General features: G+C 46.1%; 1 pseudogene; it reads right to left on the bottom strand.

Annotated features, from left to right (window-relative positions):
• Window positions 1–8,581: 8,581 nt before the first annotated feature.
• Window positions 8,582–24,259, bottom strand: part of LOC139281222 (UDP-glucuronosyltransferase 2C1 pseudogene) — a 177,874-nt pseudogene continuing 162,196 nt past the window's right edge.

The raw sequence follows: 24,259 nt of genomic DNA, 5'->3' as shown, positions 1-24,259 counted from the left end.
AAATGAGGAAAAAAAAGACTTGGATTTATATAGCGCCTTTCACGACCACCGGACGTCTCAAAGCGCTTTACAGCCAATGAAGTACTTTTGGAGTTTAGTGACTGTTGTAATGTAGGAAATGTGGCAGACAATTTACACACAGCAAGCTCCCACAAGCAGCAATGTGATAATGACTGGATAATCTGTTTTTGTTATTATGTCTTTAGATGCTCTGATAATGACTCCACGAGAAAAAGTATTGTACTTGAACTGTAGTGACCTTAGTCCATTTAATATAACTCCAGAGTGAGGTTACCACATGGTGGACCCCCTTTTATACCTGGGTACCTGTGGTGTACGGGTTTGTTAAAACATTTTAAATGTGGTGAGGGTTTCTGCCTCTACCACCCTTTCAGGCAGTGAGTTCCAGACTCCCACAACCCTCTGGATCCCCGCTAACCCGTCTACCAATGACTTCAACTTTATGCCCCCTGGTTGTTAACCCCCCTGCTAAGGGAAACAGGCTCTTTATATCCACTATATTTAGACCCCTCATAATTTTATACACCTCAATGAGGTCTCCCCTCAGCCTCCTCTGTTCCAAGGAAAACAAACCCAGCCTATCCAATCTGTCCTCGTAGCTAAGATTCTCTACTCCTGGCAACATCCTTGTAAATCTCCTCTGTACCCGCTCCAGTGCAATCATATCCTTCCTGTAATGCGGTGACCAGAACTGCACACACTACTCTAGCTGAGGTCTAACCAGTGTTTTATACAGTTCAAGCATTACCCCCCCTGCTCTTGTATTTTATGCCTCAGCTAATAAAGGCAAGCATTCCGTATGCCTTCTTAACCACCTTATCTACCTGGCCTGCTACCTTCAGGAATCTGTGGACATGCACTCCAAGGTTCCTTTGTTCTTCTACAATTATCAGTGTCCTATCATTTAATGTGTATTCCCTTTCTTTGCTAGTCCTCCCCAAATGCATTACCTCACACTTCTCCAATTCCATTTGCCACTGTTCTGCCCACCTGACCAGTTGATTGATATCTTCCTGCAGTCTGCAGCTTTCTTCTTCATTATCAACCACACAGCCGATTTTAGTATCATCTGCAAACTTCTTAATCATACCCCCTATATTCAAGTCTAGATCATTGATGTATACCACAAAAAGCAAGGAACCTAATACTGAGCCCTGTGGGACCCCACTGGAAACAGCCTTCCAGTCACAAAAACACCCATCAACCATTACCCTTTGCTTCCTGTCTTTGAGACAATTTTGGATCCAACTTGCCATTTTGCCCTGGATCCCATGGGCTTTTACTTTCATGACCAGTCTGCGATGTGGGATCTTATCAAGAGCCATGCTGAAATCCACATACACTACATCAAACGTGCAACACTCATCGACTCTCCTGGTTACCTCCTCGAAAAATTCAATCAGGTTAGTCAGACACAACCTTCCCTTAACAAATCCGTGCTGACTGTCTTGATTCATTCGTGTCTTTCTAAATGAAGATTTATCCTGTCCTTCATGATTTGTTCCAATAATTTTCCCACCACCGAGGTTAGACTGACTGGCCTGTAATTACTCAGTCTATCCCTTTCTCCCTTCTTAAATAAAGGAACCACATTAGTAGTCCTCCAGTCCTCTGGCACCACACCTGAAGCTAGAGAGCATCGGAAAATGATGGTCAAAGCCTTTGCTATTTCCTCTTTTGCTTCACTTAAAACAGCCTGGGATATATTTCATCCGAGCCTGGGGATTTATTCACTTTCAAAGCTGCTAAACCCCTTAATACCTCCTCTCTCACTATGTTTATTTCATCTAATATTTCACACTCCTCCTCTGAGATAGCAGTGTCTGCATCGCCCCTCTCCTTTGTGAAAACAGAAGCAAAGTTTTCATTAAGAACCATACCCATATTTCCCGCCTCCAAGCCTATTATGGTCTCTAATAGGCCCTACCCTTTCTTTAATTATCCTCTTGCTCTTAATATATTTATACAACATCTTTGGATTTTCCTTGATTTTACTTGCCAAGAATTTTTCATGCTCTGTCTTTGCTTTCCTAATATCCTTTTTAATTTCACCCTTGTATTTTCTATACCCCTCCAGAGATTCTGCAGTATTTAGCCCTCGGTATCTGTCATAAGCTTCCCTTTTTTTCTTTATCCTACCCTGTATGTCCCGAGGTGTCCATGGGGCTCTAGATTTGTTAGTCCCACCCTTTTTCTTTAAGGGCACATATTTGGCCTGAACCCTTCGGATCTCCTCCCTGAATGCCTCCCATTGCTCTGACAGTGATTTACCTTCAAGTAGCTGTTTCCAGTCCACTATGGCCAAATCACCTCTCAGCTTAGCAAAGTTGGCTTTTCCCCAATTTAGAACTTTTATTACTGGTCTATCCATGTCCTTTTCCATAACTACCTGAAATCTAACTGAATTATGGTCACTAGCACCTAAATGCTCTCCCACTGATACCCCTTCCACCTGCCTAGCTTCATTCCCTAAAACTAAATCCAGAACCGCCCCTTCCCATGTTGGGCTTGCTACATGCTGGCTAAAAAAGTTCTCCTGAATGCATTTTAGGAATGCCGCACCCTCTGTACCCTTCACACTAATTTTATCCCAGTTAACATTAGGATAGTTGAAATCCCCTACTATTACTGCCCTACAGTTTTTGTACTTCTCAGAAATTTACCTACATGTTTCCTCTTCTATCTCCCTCTCACTGTTTGGGGGTCTATAGTACACTCCCAGCAGTATGATCGCCCCTTTTTTGTTTTTCAGTTCAACCCATATGGCCTTATTTGATGATCCCTCTAACATATCATCCCTCCTCACAGCTGTAATAGTTCAGCATGGAGGCCCCGACCTGCGCGGGAACATCAGCGGCAGGTTGGGATCATAAAAGGAGCGGCGAGCGGTGGCCATGGGCAGCGTGGAGGCCCTAACCTGCGAGGGAACATCAGCGGCAGGTCGGGGCTATAAAAGGAGTGGCAAGCGATGGCCCGGGAGCAGTGTGGATGCATACTACTTCAAGATACAGCGTGAGCTGCTGCGGGAGGGCAATGGCTGTGAAGAGTGATCATTAAGATCCAGGTCGATGATTGGAGCGTGGGCAGATACAGCAGGAGCGGCGAGAGACTGTAGAGGGGGATGTGATCGGGGCCCAGGGGAGGCGTGAGTTCGGGGCCAGGGGCCCAGGGGCAGCACTGATCAGCCCACACTGCGATATGTGTGCGCACTAGGTTCGTGCAGCAGAGCTGGTCTCCAGTTGTCTTGGGTAATCCTTGCCACTGGACCAAGACCTAGCTCTGTCAAGCCCGTGTGGTGGCTGGTGTGCAACAGCACCCCACGTTAAAAAAATGCACAGACATCTTCCACCCTTCAGGATGTAGCTCGGGTCCTTCATTGAAACACCTGTGAACTCGTCCTTTTTTAGGCTTAGAAGCAAGTCATCCTCATTTCGAGGGACCATCTATGATGATGAATAGTTCATTTAATCAATAATGACCCCTCCCTTTTTACTCCCCTCTCTATCCCGTCTGAAAATCCTGTAACCAGGAATATTGAGCTGCCATACCTGCCCCTCTTTTAGCCATGTCTCTGTAATAGCTATAACATCGTACTCCCAAGTATCTACCTGCACTCTCAGCTCATCTGCTTTATTCGCTATACTCCTTGCATTGAAGTATATACCATTTAGTACAGGCAAACCTCCTTGTTGACTACTATCTAGCCCTTGTTTCCTTGAGGGAGCACTGCACTGCACAGTTGGAGGTGCCGTCTTTCAGATGAGATGTTAAACCGAGGCCCTGTCTGCTCTCTCAGGTGGACATAAAAAGATTATTTTAAGTTAACTGCGATGTTAATTACTGCAAGGCTGTTACCTTTCTGGTTCAGCTGTTGTCTAAATCCTTCCTCTATAGCAGCTCCTCTGGTTTGGAGTTCTACCTTCTTTAAAGCATCTGCCATTTGAATTCTAAGGCATAGCGATTCGACATTGCCCCGCCAGTTCTTCGGGCGCCAAACAAGCACCTAAGCCTCCAATATGGCGGGCAGGAAGCACACACACACATTTCCAACCAGCAGTGCATCGTTCACCATGTCACATCGAGCTTCTCCATTGGTGTCAGGAGCGCACGGCAGAAATATTTCAAATGCTGAGTACATTATTTAAATTGGGCTCCCTGCAGGACCCTTTCCGATTTTGGCTTGCCCCAACGCCTGACGCGCTACAAGCTGAACTTGCCCAGCAAGATGTGGAGCTGACCTACAGGAAGGACCCCTCACCAGTGCTATTTAAATGGATTATTCAGAGTTTACAGTTTAGTAGCTGGTGTGTCGTTTCAGGCCACTGGTTAACTTCTGGGCGTTTCCTGGCGTAGTATTATCCCTCTGCAAAGTTTGTCAGCAAAGAACAAGATTATGCTGGTGAGGCACTGTTGTTGGCTGCCTCACAGATAGTTTGACTGCAGTCATGGGTGGCCTCCAGGGCTGAAGAACAAGAGGAGCAAAAAGGAATACAATAGACAGCAGGAGCAGCTGGGACAAGAGGGAGGAGGAGGTGGAGGAGGGCGCTGTGCAGAAGGCTACACCTGTAGGATGCATTTCTCTGATCTCAACTTCACTGAGAAGCAATGCCTGAGGCACCTTTGCTACACAAAGGAGGCTATCATTGTGCTATGTCGCTTGCTGCAGCTACAACATGAGCCTATCACTCCGGCATGGCCAGCACTGCCTGTGGCTGTCAAGGTCACCGCGGCCTTTAACCTTTATGCCACGCACTCCTTTCAGGATGCACAAGGTGACATTAGTGACATATCACAGTTTGCAGCCCACTGATACTCTGCGCTAGGAGCGTCTACACCGCCGCCGTTTAAACCCAGGTCCCGTCTGCCCTCTCGGGCGGACGTAAAAGATCCCATGGCACTATTTCGTAAGAAGAGCAGGGGAGTTCTCCCCGGTGTCCTGGTCAATATTTATCCCTCAATCAACACAACAAAAACAGATTATCTGGTCATTAAATAAAGGGAAGGTGGCTCAACCGTGGCTATCAAGGGAAATCAGGGATAGTATTAAAGCCAAGGAAGTGGCATACAAATTGGCCAGAAATAGCAGCGAACCCGGGGACTGGGAGAAATTTAGAACTCAGCAGAGGAGGGCAAAGAGTTTGATTAGGGCAGGGAAAATGGAGTACGAGAAGAAGCTTGCAGGGAACATTAAGGCGGATTGCAAAAGTTTCTATCGATATGTAAAGAGAAAAAGGTTAGTAAAGACAAATGTAGGTCCCCTGCAGTCAGAATCAGGGGAAGTCATAACGGGGAACAAAGAACTGGCAGACCAATTGAACAAGTACTTTAGTTCGGTATTCACTAAGGAGGACACAAACAACCTTCCGGATATAAAAGGGGTCAGAGGGTCTAGTAAGGAGGAGAAACTGAGGGAAATCCTTATTAGTCGGGAAATTGTGTTGGGGAAATTGATGGGATTGAAGGCCGATAAATCCCCAGGGCCTGATGGACTGCATCCCAGAGTACTTAAGGAGGTGGCCTTGGAAATAGCAGATGCATTGACAGTCATTTTCCAACATTCCATTGACTCTGGATCAGTGCCTATCGAGTGGAGGGTAGCCAATGTAACCCCACTTTTTAAAAAAGGAGGGAAAGAGAAAACAGGGAATTATAGACCGGTCAGCCTGACCTCAGTAGTGGGTAAAATGATGGAATCAATTATTAAGGATGTCATAGCAGCGCATTTGGAAAAAGGTGACATGATAGGTCCAAGTCAGCATGGATTTGTGAAAGGGAAATCATGCTTGACAAATCTTCTGGAATTTTTTGAGGATGTTTCCAGTAAAGTGGACAAGGGAGAACCAGTTGATGTGGTATATTTGGACTTTCAGAAGGCTTTTGACAAGGTCCCACACAAGAGATTAATGTGCAAAGTTAAAGCACATGGGATTGGGGGTAGTGTGCTGACGTGGATTGAGAACTGGTTGTCAGACAGGAAGCAAAGAGTAGGAGTAAATGGGCACTTTTCAGAATGGCAGGCAGTGACTAGTGGGGTACCGCAAGGTTCTGTGCTGGGGCCCCAGCTGTTTACATTGTACATTAATGATTTAGACGAGGGGATTAAATGTAGTATCTCCAAATTTACAGATGACACTAAGTTGGGTGGCAGTGTGAGCTGCGAGGAGGATGCTATGAGGCTGCAGAGTGACTTGGATAGGTTAGGTGAGTGGGCAAATGCATGGCAGATGAAGTATAATGTGGATAAATGTGAGGTCATCCACTTTGGTGGTAAAAACAGAGAGACAGACTATTATCTGAATGGTGACAGATTAGGAAAAGGGGAGGTGCAAAGAGACCTGGGTGTCATGGTACATCAGTCATTGAAGGTTGGCATGCAGGTACAGCAGGCGGTTAAGAAAGCAAGTGGCATGTTGGCCTTCATAGCGAGGGGATTTGAGTACAGGGGCAGGGAGGTGTTGCTACAGTTGTACAGGGCCTTGGTGAGGCCACACCTGGAGTATTGTGTACAGTTTTGGTCTCCTAACTTGAGGAAGGACATTCTTGCTATTGAGGGAGTGCAGCAAAGATTCACCAGACTGATTCCTGGGATGATGGGACTGACCTATCAAGAAAGACTGGATCAACTGGGCTTGTGTTCACTGGAGTTCAGAAGAATGTTCCCAATGTTGGGGAAGTCCAGAACCAGTGGTCATAGTCTAAGGATAAGGGGTAAGCCATTTAGGACCGAGATGAGGAGAAACTTCTTCACCCAGAGAGTGGTGCACCTGTGGAATTCTCTACCACAGAAAGTAGTTGAGGCCAATTCACTAAATATATTCAAAAGGGAGTTAGATGAAGTCCTTGCTACTAGGGGGATCAAGGGGTATGGCGAGAAAGCAGGAATGGGGTACTGAAGTTGCATGTTCAGCCATGAACTCATTGAATGGCGGTGCAGGCTCGAAGGGCCGAATGGCCTACTCCTGCACCTATTTTCTATGTCTATGTTTCTATGTTAACACATTGCTGTTTGTGGGAGCTTGCTGTGCGCAAATTGACTGCTGCGTTTCCCACATTACAACCGTGACTACACTCCACAAGTACTTCAGTGGCTGTAAAGTGCTTTGAGATGTCCGGTGGTCATGAAAGGGGCTATATAAATGCAAGTCTTTCTCTATGGGCAATGCAAAGCAGGGCGAGAGGGCTCGATGGCTACAACAGCATTACAGGCTTCCCCAGGTTGCAAGGTGCTGTAGACTGCACCCACAGTGTCTTACGTGCTCCCGATAACCAGCCAAACATCTTTGTCGTAAGGGATTCCATTCCCTCAACGTGCAGCTAGTTTGATGCCCCTGCAGTCAATGAAGTTCTTTCAAAATGTAGTCACTGTTGTAATGTAGGAAATGTTGCATGCTGTAATATAATACATACAATTTATGACAACTAACTCACCAGTATATCAGCAAATGCAACTTTAAAATTGTACAAATATTTCAATCTTTAATTTTTCAGCGAGGATTCAATGTGCTCAATTGTCTATAGCTGGCTTGTAAACTACTGTTAATGGCACTGAATTCAAAATTATACCCGAATAGTTAATCCGACGTTAATAGTGACTCCAAAAATTGCGAGCTCCAATAAAAAGAGGAAAACTGAGGTAAGGTAATCCCATAAATCTTGGAAGGAATAATGGACCTGAAATTCCGAATGAGGTCTTCCCGCGGGCAAATACGTGAAATAGGGAAAAAAGATGCACACTTACCTGTTGCTGCTGCACCCGTTCGAACATCTGAGCCTGATGCCTCTGGTGACTGTGCGTCGTGGGACGTGCACAGGCCGGGAGCTGGAGACTGCAGCTAATCAGGTTAGTATATTTTCCCATTCATAGTAATAGGAGTTCCATAAACACCCAAAACACAATAAAAAAACAGAAAATAAACTACATATTTAACATTCATTTAAATTAAAGTTCTTATAAAAAAATTATTTTCCTGACTTTTTAAAAGTTTTTTTAATTAAGCCTTAAAATAAACTTAACATAGTGGGGAGGGGTTTTTTAAATAAAATGTGTTTTTATAACTTTATTTTAAAATGTTTCTGTGTATTTTTAAACACTTGCGCCTGTAAAAGTAAGCTATACGCCTGCTTTTTCAGGCGCAAGATTTTAAAGGACATTTGCAGGGCAAGATATTCTTAAATATCGGAAATCTTGCCCTGCAAGTGTCCTCACTCCTGATATGCGCGAGATCTGTCAAGCCAGAAACTTGACAGATCGGAAAAGCCGGTTTTCAGCGCATGCGCATTGCGCGCTGAAACCCGGCTTTTCCGATGCCTTCCCGGGTCCGTAGAAACTTCGTACAGACCCGAGACATCGGAATTTCAGGGCTATTAATCAAAGAACATCAGACAAATCCTTAACCCCTTTACCGTAACTCCTTGTCAACGAAATCTCGGAAGATCCCCATCCCCCTTCTCAGGAAGTACTGGATGCCTAAATTTGGCTCGCTGAACTGTCTTACATTACCTGATTCAGATTATATGAAATTGTTTAACCTCTTCTTGCCAAGTCATCAAAGAAATCAAATCATGAACATTTCTTTATTAATTAACTTAGGAGATTAATGCAGTTAGGAAAATACAATTAATAACAACTTACATCGTGGTAATGTTACTGGACTAGTAATCCAGAGGCCTGGACTAATAATCCAGAGACGTGAGTTCAAATCCCACCACAGCAGTTGGGGAATTTAAATTCAATTAATTAAAATTAAAATTAAAATTATTAAATAAAAATTATTAAAATTAAAATCTGGAATAAAAAGCTAGTACCAGTAATGGTGACCATGAAACTACCGGATTGTCGTAAAAACCCAATTGATTCACTAATGTCCTTTAGGGAAGGAAATCTGCCGCCCTTACCCGGTCTGGCCCATATGTGATATCGGTGGACGTGCCTTCAGCTGCTTAGGCCCTAAGCTCTGAAGCTCCTTCTCTAAACCTCTATGCCTCTCTACCTCTCTTTCCTCCTTTAAGACGCTCGTTATGGAAAGCAGGAAAGGGGTACTGAGGCGAATGATCAGCCATGATCTTACTGAATGGTGGTGCAGGCTCGAAGGGCTGAATGGCCTACGCCTGCACCTATTTTCTATGTTTCTATGTTAAAACCTACCTCTTTAAACAAGCTTTTGATCATCCGCCTTAATTTCTTCTCTGGCTCAGTGTCAAATTTACCTGTTTGTTGTAACACTGTTGCGAGGTGCCTTGGGATGTTTTACTACGTTAAATAATAAGTTATTATTATTATTATATGTGACTCCAGACCCACAGCAATGCGGTTGACTCTTAACTCCCCTTCTGAAATGGCCCAGCAAGTCACACAAGGGCAATTAGGGATGGGCAATAAATGCTGGCTTTGCCAGCGACGCCCACATACCATGATTGAATGAAAAAAAACTGAATTTTGAACAGCATAATTACACAAGGTACAGATTAACTGGTAGAATTAATATCTAAAGTTACAAAAAAAGACAGCTGAAGCATACCACAGGAACTCAACAGTGTTTTCATTCTCGGGATGGGCATCGCTGGCAAGGTCGGCAGTTACTGCCCATTCTAATTTGCCCTTGAGAAGGTAGCGTTGGGTTTTCTCCTTAAACCGCTGCAGTCCATGTGGTGAAGGTGCTCCCACAATTTAATACCATTGATTAACAAGTTTATCAGTTATATTAAATGACCGGTTTAATGTTTAGCTTACTAATAATAAGCTTGTAGCTTTAACAAAGATTTCCGCAGCGTTGATTGTCATGCCTCACTCCGGGATGCCTAGGCTCAATTCTAGGACATCAGCGCGATGAATCTCAATCTATCATTGTAGCCTTCTTCCTCCTTCTGGTGGAACTGCTTTCAGTACAACAGTTGCCTCTGTATTCAGACACTTAACTCTTATACACACAGGCCTAGTACACACACACACACCACTGCAGCATAAATTGCTTATTAACAGATATAAGAATATGTCATTCTTATTTCTCCGTTTGTAAAGAAAGAACATTTCTCGAGTGATAGAGGATTCATCAATTGAAAAATTGCACAAGGCATAGCTGCCTCAGGGAAAACCAATGTTGGAGTGGGAACCTGAAATAGGCGTTAGGCATCTTAGTTGCATATGCAAAGGGTCTAACATAAGAACATAAGAAATAGGAACAGGGATAGGCCATACGGCCCCTCGAGCCTGCTCCGCCATTCAATAAGATCATGGCTGATCTGATCATGGTCTCAGTTCCACTTCCCTGCCCACTCCCTATAACCCCTTATCCCCTAATGCTTGCTTCATGTATGGGTAAAGGACACCTCTCGCATGCCCCCGCCCCCCAAGTCTGTTCCACCTTTCAGTTAGATTATGTCTGGGCTGTACCTTAACTCCATGTAACTGCCTTGATTACATATCCCTTAATACCCTCGCCTAACAAAAATCTAACAATCTCAGTTGTGAAATTTTCAGTTGACTCCGGCCTCAACAGTATTTTGGGGGAGAGTTCCTGATTCCCACGACCCTTTGTGTGAAGAAGTGTGCCCTGACATCACTGCTGAATGCCCAAGCTCTAATTTTAAGGTTGTGGTCCCTTGTTCTCAAGTCTGCCACCAGAGCAATTTGTTTCTCTGTATCTGCCCTATCAACTCCTTTAATCGTTTTAAACATCTCAATTATATCTTATTAATCTTCTATGCCCGTCGGAATATAAGCCTGGTCTATGCAACCTGTCTTCACAATTTAACCCCTTTAGCCCCAGTAACATAATCCTTCATTCATCCTTGACAAGCCTGGATGTTTTTTTGCTTCTGCTCACGACTAATTGGGACTAAAGCCTAACTGCGGGAGATCCTCTCCCCCTCCCCTCGCAGTGTGCAGGGCTAACTTTGTGTATCCAAAATTCTGAGCATTGCTCTTTGCTTTCCCAGAGTTCAGCAGGATTGTCGCTAACTGCACTTTGAGGACAACATTGGGCATGTTTAGGGCATAGGGAATATTAATCTCCTATATAATTGTGTATGGAATTTTTCAAAAGGCGTTTGATAAGGTGACATGTAGGAGGCTTGGTGATAGGATTATGCCACATGCCATGTGACAGCCAGTTAAAGAAAACTGGTTACAGGAAATGTGACATAATTGTGTGCTTAGGGGTTGAAATTGGAGGAGAAAATCTGGTGCAATGTAAAAGGGGCTGCCAATTATCGATGAGCTCTTCCTCTAACTTCGAATCATTCCTTTGGCTTTAACCTAATCCCTTTTCTTCTTCCTTCCTAAGCACATTTTGACAAGTAATGCTTTTAGCATTTTATAGGCAAGATAAAGGGAAAGGCTCAATACAATTATAATGAAGGCAATCACATCCAGTAAGTGGTACTGATAGAACGGCAACTCATTGCCTGCGGCTCTTAAATGAGCAGCACCTCTGTGTCTTACTGTGTATTCAATCCAGAAAACAGCAAGTTCTTTTGGATCCAGTGGCACATCTCTATGCAAGGCAGATAAACGCTTCATGTTCTCTCGGTAGGAAGGGTTTTCTATGACAGTTTGCACAGCCTGGAATATAACGTCCCTCTTCAAATGAACCAAGTCCAACATGACCGCAACGCCTCGGGCTTTGAGACGCAAAATGTTATCGTACTGATCGGCAAAGACTGGGATGCCAACCATAGGGACGCCATGATAGATGGCCTCGTAAACCCCATTTTCGCCACCGTGTGTGATGAAAGCTTTTGTCTTTGGGTGACTCAACAGGTCATTTTGAGGCAGCCAGTTCATTACTTTGGTGTTGTTTCCTAAAGTTGAGGGCACCTCGCCGAGATATCGCCAGATCACCTTCTGAGGGAGCTGTGCTAGACCTGCCGCCACTTCTGTGGCCAGTGCTGGAGGAAGGGTGACGACAATACTTCCTAAGGAGAAGATCACTACCCCATCCTCGCCAGAGCTTTCCATGAACTGCTGCAGGTCAGGACGGAGGGGCTTGCCCGGGCTGCACTGAACACCTCCAATGTAGACCAGATTCGGCATGGTTGGCCTTGGGAAGTCAAAGATGAAGTCAACCTTCATGAGGAAGATATCTGCCTTTTGGTAAAGTTCTTTCATTGTGATATCGCTTTTGAGGTAAAGCTGACAGAGTTTGTTGTATGCGGGGTATATGTAAATGTTGCTCATGAAATCAGACATAGCATACACAAAAACATTCTTCAATCTGTCTAAGAACGCCATTCTGTCCGTCAGACGCGAATTTAGCACAGGGACGTAGGAGAGTGGCGATGGAGCGAGGTTAAAGTGGAGGTCTCCAGTTACAGTCCATCTGCCAAAAAGCACGATTGGGATGTCAAGCAAATGGGCCAACATGACGCCGCCTGCATTGTAAGGGTCGGCTACAACCACGTCAAAATCTGCAACTTTCAATCGTTCCAGCAGCAGAGGATCTTCGAACATGGCCTTAATACCAGGAATCCTCACTTCGTTAGTCCGGGCAAGTAAGGCCAGCAGCCCCCAGGCAGCGGAGACGCTGGACAGGAAACCATCTTCAGCATAGACCGAGTTGAAGATAAATTCGTGCAGTTGGCTCCCTGTGAATGCCTTGCTGGCCTGGCCCGGGGGGATACGGGCTATTTCGATGGTGAAATCCTGGGAGCTCTCTTCAATGCTCCTGGAGTCGCTGCCCCTCAGCACCGTTACCTCGTGTTTCCTCTGCACCAGTTCCAGTAGCAGCCTTTTCATGATCAGCCAGTGGCTCCAATCCGAGGGGGCAGCAAGGATCCTGGCTGCTTCTGTGCTGGGCTTTCTTGCAGCGAGCAACAGGGCAGAACACAGAAGAAAGGTTTGCAAAGCTGCGAGGCTTTTCCTTGTCATTTTCAGCGATGAATCCTGCAGCAGGAAACACGAGTGTTGCTTCTCAATGCTGTAACTACACCGTTCAGGTCTCCAATTACACTTCCCGGACTGTTATCTCCTCCAATACCAAACATGCATTTACTCGCCCCGCACCGGAAATTCATTCGTGCCTTGATTCAACACATCTCTTAAGCTATTTTTTCCCCCCACGAACTGTTTTATGAACTAAAGCCAGGGTCTTCATGTTCGAATGCAGCCAAAAATATTCTCTGTGCTTTGTAGGTTTCGATTGAAATGGGGTCATATTTAACTTTACAGAAGAATAGAAATGAGACTAAATCGACGAATAACTCAACTTTGGGGCCAATGTTGAGGTGGGCAGTTAACTTACTTTTGAATGAACACACTTGCAGTATAAAACTAAAAGCTCGCCCGTTGAAAAGATTGAAGCACGAATAAAATTGCTGCAAATGCCAGAATTGTGTTGTCTATTAAATTCTCGACATGGGGAGGGAATTTGACCCAAACATTTTCTGAGGAGCTTGCTCTAAGGGGAGCTGTCCCATTGCAGCGCCTGTTCTGGCCGTTGGTGGCGCTGTGGTGGGACTTTTCCGTCTTCAGATTGTCACTTCGAAACCTGCAACACACAAGAAAGACTTGGATTTATATAGCGCCTTTCACGGCCACCGGACGTGTTAAAGAGCTTCACAGCCAATTAAGTACTTTTGGAGTGTAGTCACTGTTGTAATGTTGTAATGAAGGAGGCCGTTCAGCCCATCGTGCCCATGCCAGCTATCAGGACCAGCTACCAAAACCACAGATTGATCCAGCCTGATGTCCCACACTAGAGGTGTGATTGGAACTAGTAGGTGCTGAGCACTTCGAGTCCCGTCGCCGAGAGCATGCAGAAAATAGGCGCAGGCAGCGGAAGGAGTGTGCAGCAAACTAGACTTCCCAACTACCCTATCCTTCAACGGAGGTGTTCAAAATCATGAGGGGTCTGGACAGAGTAGATAGAGAGAAACAGTTTCCATTGGAAGAAGGGTTGAGAACCAGAGGACACAGATTCAAGGTGATTGGCAAAAGAACCAAAGGCGATGTAAAGAGAAACATTTTTATGCAGCGAATGGTTAGGATTTGGAATGCACTGCCTGAAAGGCCGGTGGAGGCAGATTCAATCATGGCTTTCAAAAGAGAATTGGATAAGTATCTAAAACAAAAAAATTTGCAGGGCTACGGGGAAAGGGTGGGGGAGTGGGACTAGCTGAGAGTCGGCACGGGCCGAATGGCCTTCTTCTGTGCTGTAACCATTCTATGATTCTATGACTGTCCCACCTGTGACAGAGACTGTAATTCCCGTATTGGACTGTTCAGTCACCTGAGAACTCACTTTCAGAGTGGAAGCAAGTCTTCCTCGATTTCGAGGGACTGCCTATGATGATGAGAAATATTTTACTTTTAATGTCAATTTATTTCTTTATATATGTTCACCTTAAGAGTAAATACATTTTGCGTTTCTCCTCTCAATATGTGTGGCTTCAGTATTTTTATAAAGTGGATTTTGCATGCTTTTAGTGCTGTATATCACTCGCACCCAGTGTCCTCCTCACCACTCTCATGGGCCTCCAGCTGTCATAAGTTTTGAAATAAATATAACTCTTCAGACTTGCATTTTTTTTACATCCAGAGATCAAACGTACCTGTATTCACAATCCTTGAGCCACCTGCCCCTACCCCCCCCTTACCATATCCGAACCTCCCTTGCTGCCTCCCTGAGTACCTTGAACCATTGGCATAGCTGCTGTCACCAGGACTGCTGCTCCTGCTCATAAGCCTGTCCTTATCTGCCTTCCATAAATGCCGAGGTATGGCTCTGCTCTGTCTTTGGCCGTCCTCCTGTGCTAGGGCTCCAAGCTCCTTGTTTAACGCTCCTTTTTGTTTCATTGTTCTTCATTTTTTTTAAACAACCAGTTCGTTTCCAGCAAACTCACTTATATATAGTACCTTTAATGTAGAAAAATATCCAAGGTGCTTCACAGGAGCTGAAATGAGCTTCCGACCACATGTCCGCGACATAACTAAGACCCCATATTTCTGCCTCTGTAACATCGTCAGTCTCTGCCTTTGCCTCAGCTCATCCGCTGCTGAAGTCCTCATCCATGCCTTTGTTACCTCTAGACTTGACTATTCTAACGCACTCCTGGCTGGTCTCCCACGTTCTACCCTGCGTAAACTTGAGGTGATCCAAAACTCGGCTGCCCATGTCGTAACTCGCACCATGTCCCTTTTACCCATCACCCCTGTGCTCGCTGACCTATATTGACTTCCGGTTAAGCTATGCCTCAATTTCAAAATTCTCATCATTGTTTTCAAATCCCTCAATGACCTTGCCCCTCCCTATCTCTGTAATCTCCTCCAGCCCCACAACCCCCCCCCCCCCCCCACCAAGATATCTATGCTCCTCTAATTCTGCCCTCTTGAGCATTCTTGATTATAATCGCTCAACCATTGGTGGCCGTGCCTTCTGTTGTCTGGGCCCCAAGCTCTGGAACTCCCTGCCTAAACCTCTCCGCCTCTCTACCTCGCTTTTCTCCTTTAATATGCTCCTTATAACCTACCTCCTTGACCAAGCTTTTGGTCATCAGGCCCAATTTCTCCTTATGAGGCTGTGTCAAATGTTTTGTCTTATAACAGTCTTGTGAAGGGCCTTGAGACATTTTACTACATCAAAGGCGCCATGTAAATGCAAGTTGTTGTTGTAATTGGAAAAGAAATGAGCCAAAGAAAGAGATATTAGGACAGGTGACCAAAAGCTTGGTCAAAGAGGTTTTTAAGGAAGGTCTTAAAGAGGGACAGGGAGAGATGGAGAGGTTTAGAAAAGGAATTCCAGAGCTCAGGGTCTAGACGGCTGTTAGTGAGGGGAAAGATCAGAGAGGGTACCCGCTCCTGATCACTATCTGTGCCTTTAAAAACTGAGGCCGAAGGTAAGCTGCAAAGCTCGTAACAAAGTTTGATTAACCTTTGACGGGGTTAATACCACTTCCCTCTCCCTTCCTTCTGTCCTCGCTCTGATACACCACGCACTCCACATTCACCCACCCCCGTATCCTGTCTCACAAAATCCTACTCGCCCAACACTCCTCTCACCCATTGACACCAAAATCTTTGTCCTCTTTCACAAATTTCTCTGCAGCCTCCCGCCGGTCTCTGCAAACTCCTCCAGCCCTACATCCCCAGCCGTGCTCTTCAATCCTTGAACTCGGACCTCCTGTGCGCCCCCTCACACCCCTTCTGCTACAACATCAGTACCAGAGTCTTCGGCTATCTCAGCTCTGCTCTCAGAAACCCTTACCCCAACTCTCTGCTCTTCTCCCTCAACCTTTAAGAACCTCCTCAAATCCTATCTTTATGATTTCCCTCCTCTCTCCTAATTTGACTAGTGCTGAAGGTCCTTTCTTCCCTGTGAAATGCTTTGGGACGTTCACTACGTTACTCTGCTGTATAAATGCAAGTTGTTGCTGCTCTTGTACCGCGCCCCTTCTACTAGAAACGATCAAAGTGCATGTTGCTCAAAGGCTGCATCACGTGGAAGTTCTTCTCTCAGCTTCTCAGTTTAATTCACGCAAAACAGCAGATTCAACAGTTCCTCGCTAGTTCAGTTGCATGCCAGCTCTGATCGATTCAAAAACTTACAAGTTTCAAACCGAAAGGCTATGAAACACAAATTGAAACAAAAGATTAAAATGTCAACCAAAAAAGTTATAGTTACCAGTTCGGGAACAGAGCTATGAGTTTCACTTTTGAGTCCGTTCTAACAATCTAACGACTATGTGCACCTTATATAGGCAACTTGTTTCCAAGAATCTAACAACTGTCCTTGAACAATAGTGACCACAGGATGTTTGTAAACTCGAACTTTTGAATTACATAATATTGCTTAGAATTTGCAACACAGAAACAGGCCATTCGGCCCAACTGGTCTATGTCGGTGTTTATACTCCACACAACTCTCCTCCCACTCTACCTCATCTAACTCTATCTCCCTCATGGACTTATCCAGCGTCTCCTTAAATGCATCTGTGCTAGTCACCTTAGCCACTCTATGTGGTAGCAAGTTCTACATTCTAACCACTCTCTGGGTAAAGGAGTTTCTCCTGAATTCCCCATTGGTTTTATTAATGACGATTGTTGACTATCTTATATTTATGATCCCTAATTTTGGGCTTTCCACAAGTGGAAACATCTTCTTTATGTTTATCCTATGATAATTTTAAAGACCACTATCAGGTCACCTCTCAACCTTCTGTTTTCCAGAGAAAGGAGCCCCAGCCTGTTGAGTCTTTCCTGATATTTGTACCCTTTCATTCTGGTATCAACTAATATGTCCTTACTATACAGTACAAATGCACACGAGGCCCATACTTGAGAGAAGGTCGCTCTGTGACCAGTAGCCTTTATTCCAGCACTGAAGTGAAGAAGGTGGGTGGAGCTTCCCCTTTTATACCTGAAAGTCCAGGTTAGGAGTGTCTCCCACAAGTTCACCACCCAGTGGTCAGTGTTCTCACGGTGGACAACTTAGGTAAGTTTATACATGGGTTACAGTGACAGTTGAATACATGACATCACCTCCCCCGCAAAGTCTTATTGGGATCACAGGTTGAGTCTCTCTGGTGGTTTACGTTCCCTTGTAGAGCGCCTGAGTTGGGGCTCCGGTTGTTGGGCACTGGCCTGAGTGTCTGCTGTTTGTGGTGCCTCAGGCCTGTCCGGACTGCCCACAGTGACTGGGCTCTCCTCCACCTGGTTCCGGTGTTCGGTCACCTGTGATGGAGTGAACTCTACATCGTGTTCTTCCTCTGCTTCTTTTATGGGGTTGCTGAATCTCCTTTTTGTTTCATCCACGTGGTTGCGGCAGATTTGTCCATTGGTAAGTTTAACTACCAGAATCCTATCCCTCTCTTTGGCAATCACAGTGCTTGCGAGCCATTTAGGCCCTGCAGCATAGTTGAGGACAAAGACAGGGTCATTGACATCAATACATCGTGCCCTCGCATTCCCGTCATGGTAGTCACATTATGACCAGCGCCTGCTTTCAACAATTTCTTTCATGGTGGGGTGTATAAGGGATAACCTGGTTTTTGAGAGACCTTTTCATTAGCAGCTCTACGGGTGGAACCCCTGTGAGCGAGTGTGGTCGGGATCTATTGGCCAACAGGAGGCGTGATAAGCGGCTTTGTAGGGAACCCCCTTGGATTCTGAGCATCCTCTGTTTGATTATCTGCACTGCTCGTTCTGCCTGGCCATTTGAGGCCGGCTTGAACGGTGCCGTTCTGACATGGTTGATACTATTTCCTGCCATGAAGTCCTGGAATTCAATGCTTGTAAAGCACGGGCTATTGTCGCTGACCAAGACGTCCGGTAGACCATGGGCGGTGAACATTGCCCGTAGACTTTCTACCGTGGCAGAGAATGTGCTTGAATTGAGAATGTCACACTCGATCCATTTGGAGTAGGCGTTTACTACAACCAAAAAATTTTTTCCCATGAAAGGACCTGCGTAGTCCACATGGATGCATGACCATGGCTTGGCGGGCCAGGACCAGGGGCTAAGGGGGGCTTCCCTGGGCACATTGCCCAGCTGGGCACACGTGTTGCACCTGTGAACACAAAGTTCCAGGTCTGCATCTATTCCTGGCCACTAAACGTGTGACCTGATAATTGCCTTCATCATGACAATGCCCGGGTGCTCATTGTGGAGTTCTCGGATGAACACCTCTCTGCCCATCTGGGGCATTACTACTCGGTTTCCCCATAGTAGGCAATCGACCTGAATCGAGAGTTCATCCTTGTGCCTGTGAAATGGTTTAAATTCCTCAGGGCATGCCTCGTACGTGGCTGCCCAGTCCCCATTCAGGACACATTTCTTGACTAAAGACAGTAGCGGGTCTTTATTTGTCCAGACTTTGATCTGACAGGCTGTCACGGGTGAGCCTTCGCTTTCGAAAGCTTCAACAGCCATGACCATCTCAGCAGCATGCTCGGTTGCCCCCTCGGTGGTGGCGAGTGGGAGCCTGCTGAGTGCATCGGTGAAGTTTTCAGTGCCCGGTCTGTGCCAAATTGTATAGTCATAGGCGGCTAACGTGAGTGCCCACCTCTGTATGCGGGCCGACGCATTTGCATTTATGGCCTTGTTGTCGGCCAAAAGGGACGTTAGGTGTTTGTGATCTGTCTCCAGCTCAAATTTCCTGCCAAACAGGTACTGATGCATTTTTTTTTTACAGCATATACACATGCAAATGCTTCCTTTTCTACCATCCCGTAGCCCCTTTCTGCCTGGGACAGACCTCTGGAGGCATAAGCTACCGGCTATAACTGACCCTTAGCATTGATATGCTGCAACACACACCTGACCCCATAGGACAACGCGTCCCATGTGAAAACAAATTTCTTACATGGGTCATATAGCGTTAGCAGATTGTTGGAGCATAACAAATTGCGTGCTCTATCAAAAGCCCTTTCCTGGCTGTCCCCCCAGACCCATGCACAACCTTTGCGTAGGAGCACGTGTAGCGGCTCTAACAGCGTGCTCAATTTGGGAAGAAAGTTACCAAAATAGTTCAGGAGCCCCAGGAACGAACGCAGCTCCGCCGTGTTACGGGGTCTGGGTGCTCTATGGATCGCTTCCGTTTTGGATGCAGTAGGTCTGATCCCATCTGCTGCTACCCTCATCCCCAGGAATTCTACCTCTGGAGCAAGGAAAACGCATTTCGCCTTTTTCAGTCGCAGACCTACCCGGTCCAGCCTGCGTAGCACCTCCTCCAGGTTGTGGAGGTGTTTTTTAGTATCTCAACCCGTGATGAGGATGTCGTCTTGAAAAACCACTGTCCTTGGAATCGACTTGAGGAGACTTTCCATCTTTCATTGAAAGATCGTGGCGGCCGAGCGAATCTCGAACGGACATCTGTTGTACTCAAACAACCCCTTGTGTGTCGTGATGGTGGTCAGCTTCTTCGACTCACTCGCCAGCTCCTGGGTCATGTAAGCTGAGGTCAGGTCTAATTTTGAAAAAGTTTGCCACTGGATAGCGTCGCAAAGAGGTCCTCAGCTCTCGGTAGCGGGTACTGGTCTTGGAGTGACACCCGATTGATGGTGGCCTTGTAATCGCCACATATCCTGACCGACCCATCCGCCTTGAGCACCGGCACAATTGGGCTCGCCCAGTCACTGAATTCGACTGGCGAAATGATGCCTTCCCTCAGCAGGCGGTCCAATTCGCCTTCTATCTTTTCCCGCATCACGTACGGCACCGCTCTGGCCTTGTGGTGTATTGGCCAGGCGTCCGGGTTTATGTGAATCACAACCTTGGTCCCCATGAAAGTGCCAATGCCGGGTTGAAATAATGAGTTAAATTTGTCCAGGACCTGTGAGCATTAATTCGCTCCACAGAAGAAATTGCATTGACATCACCCCATTTGCAATTCATGACAGTCAGCCAACTCCTCCCCAGCAGTGCGGGACCATCCCCTGGGACAATCCAGAGTGGCAACCTGTACTCCGAATCTTTGTGGGTCACGACTACCGTGGCGCTGCCTAGCACCGGAATGATCTCATTTGTATATGTCCGTAGCTGTGCGTCAATCGGCAATAATTGTGGCCTCCTGGCCTTGGACGCCCACAACTTGTCGAACTGTTTGATACTCATCAGGGACTGGCTGGTCCCCGTGTCTAGCTCCTTTGATACTGGGATGCCATTGAGGAACACTTTCATAATTATCGGTGGTGTCCTGGTATATGAACTGTATATGTGCTCCACATGAACTCGCTGAACTTCAGCTTCCAGCGATTTCCCCCAGTGTCCATTTGGCCTCGTAGGACTTACATCGGGCCTGTCCTCCTCGTACATCAACCTGGCTGCAGGCTTCCTGCACATACGCGCCAAGTGACTGCTGACGTTGCAGTTTCTGCAGGTATATTGCTGATACCTGCAAGCTCTGGCTGGGTGTTTGCCTCCACACCTCCAACATGAGCCGTTGTTGGAAAAAAAAGGTCCATTACCAGTTGATCGTCTCTGACTGTCTCTGTAACTGCCCTTAAGCGCACCATTGACAGGTGTTGATGGCCCCATTACTGGCCGCATTGTCCCTTGCGATGGCATGAATCGCCGTTCAGCTAGCCATTGTCTCTGTTGAATTCCCCCTTTGGGTTCGACTACATGCTCGGGCATGTCCATTGCCCCTGTCTGCCTGGAGAACTGCGTGCCGCGTTAACAATGTTGACTCCCTGTCCATTTGCTGCATTTAAACCAAAATTTTTGTCAAACATCATTCTGGTCTCTTCCTCCCCTGAGATAAATGTCTGGGCCATCAAAGCCGCTGTTTCCAGGGTCAAGTCTTTGGTCTCAATCAGTTTGCTGAAAACCCCAGCTTGCCCAAAGCCCTCAATAAAAAAGTCTCGCAGCATCTCCGCTCTGCATGCATCTGGGAACTTACATAGGCTCGCCAGTCGCCGGAGATCTGCCACAAAGTCTGGAACGCTTTGCCCTTCTCGCCACAGGTGCGTGTAAAACCTGTGTCTCGCCGTGTGCATGCTGCAAGCCGGTTTAAAGTGTTCCCCGATCAACTTACTGAGCTCTTCAAAAGTCTTGTCCACCGGCTTCTCTGCCGCTAGAATGTCCTTCATCAGGGAGTACGTCCTGGATCCACAAACCGTCAGGAGATGAGCCCTGCGTTTGTCGGACGAATCCTGTCCCAGCCATTCCTTAGTGACGAAACTTTGCTGTAGTCTCTCAATAAAGTCGTTCCAATCATCACCAACACAGTATCTCTCATCTGTGCTGCTAGTGGCCATGCTCGCGTGGTTTAAATCCCAGTTTCTCATCACCAATAATATGTCCTTACTATACAGTAGAAATGCACATGAGGCCCATACTTGAGAGAAGGTCACTCTGTGACCAGTAACCTTTATTAGCCAGCACTGAAGTGAAGAAGGTGGGTGGAGCTTCTCCTTTTATACCTGAAAGTCCAGATTAGGAGCGTCTCCCAGAAGTTCACCACCTAGTGGTCAATGTTCTCATGGTGTACAACTTAGGTCAGTTTATACATGGGTTACAATGACAGTTGAATACATGACATCAACTTTGTAAATCATTTTTGCATCTTTTTCAGTGCCTCAATATCCTTTTTACACTTCAAATATAGTTACCAATTTCCCCAGTTCCAGACCCTTAGGTACACATCCTCTTTCCATACTAACTAAAAGTTCCAAGGACAACGGTTATCATAAGGAGGGATATACTTGTATTGGAGGCAATTCAGAGAAGCTTCACTAGGTTGTTCCTGGGATGTAGGGGGTGACTTATGAGGAAAGATTAAGAAGTTTGGGCCTGTATTCATTGGAGTTTAGAAGAATGAGAGGTGATCTTATTGAAACATATAGGATTCTGAGGGAGCTTGACAGGGTAGATGCTGAGAGGATATTTCCCCTCGTGGGGGAATCTAGAACTAGGGGCATAGTTTCAGAATAAGGGGTCGCCCATTTCAGGTGGAGATGAGGTTGAATGTCTTCTCTCAGAGGGTCATGAATCTTTGGAATTCTCTACCCCAGAGAGCTGTGGAGGCTGAGTCATTGAATATATTCAAGGCTGAGATAGACAGATTCTTGAACTATAGAGGAGTCAAGGGATATGGGGAACAGGCAGGAAAGTGGAGTTGAGGCCAAGATTAGATCAGCCGTGATCTTATTGAATGGCATAGCAGGCTCGAGGGGCCGTATGGCCTACTCCTATTACTTATGTTCTTATAATTACACAAATAGGCATTACTCAAAATATCTGGTAGTAATGGTACACATCGAGACATGATATTAAGATAATTGTTCATATTCTGACATTAACTCTTGCGAGCATTGTGCCCCACTCAAGATTGCTGAGAACTACACCCCTTAGCCTTGCGGCAAACACCCTTAGAAAGCCAAAAGCATAATGACATTAAGTGTGTTAGCAACCTCAGCGGAATCAGGTAGGCGTGCAACGTGCAGAGAAGAACATTAGAAAGACTTTGTTTTGGGAAAGGTGGACAGAATCTGTGGTCATTTATATCGCACCTTTAATGTGGGAAAATATCCGAATGCATTTCACAGAGGTGTAATCAAAACATGGTTGCTGAGCCAAAGAAGGACTTATTAGGAGAGGTGACCAAAAGGTTGGTGAACGAGGTGGGTTTTAAGAAGGATCTTAAAGGAAGAGAGGAATGTGTAAAGGTCGAGGAGTTTAGGGAGGGAATTCCAAAGTATAGAACTTAGGTGGCTGGAGGCATTTTTTAAAATATTTGTTCATGGGATGTGGGCGTCGCTGGCAAGGCCAATATTTATTGTCCATCCCTAATTGCCCTTGGGAAGGTGGTGGTGAGCCACTTTCTTGAACCGTTGCAGCCCATGTGGTGAAGGTGCTCCCACAGTGCTGTTAGAGAGGGAGTTCCAGGATTTTGACCCAGTGACAAGGAATGAATATACTTCCAAGGCAGTCACTCTCACCTCACCTCTGGAATTCAACTCTTTTGTCCATGTTTGGACCAAGGCTGTAATAAGGTCTGGAGCCAAGTAGTCCCGGCGGAACCCGAACTGGGTTTCGGTGAGCAGAATACTGGTAAATGCCACTTGACACCTTCCATCACTTTGCTGATGATTGAGAGTAGACTGATGGGGCGGTAATTGGACAGATTGGATTTGTCCTGCTTTTTATGGACAGGACGTACCTGGGCAGATTTCCACATTGTCGGATAGATGCCAGTGTTGTAGCTGTACTGGAACAGCTTGGCTAGAGGCGTGGCTAGTTCTGGAGCACAAGTCTTCAGGACGACAGCCAGGATGTTGTCGGGGCCTGTAGCCTTTGCTGTATCCACTGCGCTCAGCTTTTTCTTGATATCACGTGGAGTGAATCGAATTGAAGACTGGCTTCTGTGTTGGTGTGGACCTCAGGAGGAGGCCGGTATGGATCATCCACTCGGCACTTCTGGTTGAAGATGGTTGCAAATACTTCAGCCTTGTCTTTTGCACTCAAGTGCCAGGGTCTGTCATCATTGAGGATGGGGATATTCATGGAGCCTCTTCCACCCGTTAATTGTTTAATTGTGCACCACTATTCACGACTGGATGTGGCAGGACTACAGAGCTTTGATCTGATCTGTTGATTGTGGGATCGCTTAGCTCTGTCTATAGCATGCTGCTTCTGCTGTTTAGTATGCATACAGTCCTGTGTTGCAGCTTCCCCAGGTTGGCACCTCATGGCCGCTAATGGTGCAGTGATGGACAAGGTTGCCAAGAGGACAGAGTTAGAGGAACTAACATAAGAACATAAGAACATAAGAAATAGGAACAGGAATAGGCCATGCTCTATAA

The sequence above is a fragment of the Pristiophorus japonicus genome, chromosome 15, assembly GCF_044704955.1.
Source record: "Pristiophorus japonicus isolate sPriJap1 chromosome 15, sPriJap1.hap1, whole genome shotgun sequence".
Taxonomy (NCBI): Eukaryota; Metazoa; Chordata; class Chondrichthyes; family Pristiophoridae; genus Pristiophorus; species Pristiophorus japonicus.
This window is presented reverse-complemented; position numbering and strand designations above follow the sequence as displayed.